Here is a 1,431-nt window from a genome sequence, read left to right on the forward strand (position 1 = left end):
GCTTTAGAAGAATGCTAAAGGTAAGAACACCTAGACACATACAAGAATAAAACCTTGTCTACCCAAAGGCACCCAAAGTGTTTATCCTAGCAATCTAAATCCAAATGATCCTAGTGCTACCCTTTACTTCTTTTTTTCTCTTTAACCCTTTTCTCTTTTGGTTTTCAAGTCTTAGGAGATGTTTTCTTATTTGATCTNTATGGTAAAATATATGAACATCATGGACTGACTTCTTACCCATCAATGTCCAAGTTACTAATACTATGATGCAAGTTGAATGAGCTGGAATTAAAGATTTTAGACAAGCATTTCACAACCTTTATTGATTTGAGCCTTAGTTATCCACATGCATTCAAATCAACCATTTCCTTTAACATTCATTAAACAAGAACATGAATCAATTCTATGCAATGCTTAAACTCATTTGGCTTGGAGATAAAGGCTTTGAGACAATGATGGTCTCTTTTTAGAGTAGGGCTTATCAATATCAAGGTTCTCTCATGAAAATGGATTGAGATTTAGAAGAATGCTAAAGGTAAGAACACCTAGACACATACAAGAATAAAACCTTGTCTACCCAAAGGCACCCAAAGTGTTTATCCTAGCAATCTAAATCCAAATGATCCTAGTGCTACCCTTTACTTCTTTTTTTCTCTTTAACCCTTTTCTCTTTTGGTTTTCAAGTCTTAGGAGATGTTTTCTTATTTGATCTTTCTAGTGGGATGGAGGATTCTTACTTATTTGCTATGGTTCTCTTTTCTTCTTATTCTTAAGACATATAAGCATTTTGCTAAACTTTTCTTTTCTTTCTTTTCTTTTCCTTAACTAGAACCATCTTAAACAACATTTTACTTCCCATCCTTTCACTAGACTTTGCTTAAACACAATCTCCTCTTAAAGACTCTACCCTTTTTCTTTCTCTTTTCTTTCTTTTCTTTTTATAACAGCCAAGTCCCAAACCCAACAAGTGAACCACCTATTCAAAACCGGACCGGACCGACAGTCGAACCACGTTAACCCGCGAACCGGCAACATGTCCGGGTTGGGTTAATATCAAAACCCAAAAGAAATTGAACCGGTAAAAAACCATATCAACCCGCCAAAAAACCACAAACGGGTGAACCATTAAACCGGATAAAACCGGATTCTATTTTTTTTTGTAAAAATGAGTGCAATTAATTTAATTAATTATCTTTTCTAGTTTTCTTCTTAGTAAATTAGCAATAGTAGGGTTTCTTAGAGAATGAAGATTGGATGTTCTACACTCTTATTCTCTTATTGTTTTTAAATTTGAATTTCTAAAATATTTTATTAGTACTGGTTACACTTTGAGTTTGTTACACTTCGAGTTTCTTACTTTTTAAGGTTTTTTAAAAACATTATGGTTATTGAAGTATTTTATTTGGCATATCCAATTATATCACAGTTATA

This window comes from Camelina sativa, chromosome 5 (assembly GCF_000633955.1).
Source record: "Camelina sativa cultivar DH55 chromosome 5, Cs, whole genome shotgun sequence".
Classification (NCBI taxonomy): Eukaryota; Viridiplantae; Streptophyta; class Magnoliopsida; order Brassicales; family Brassicaceae; genus Camelina; species Camelina sativa.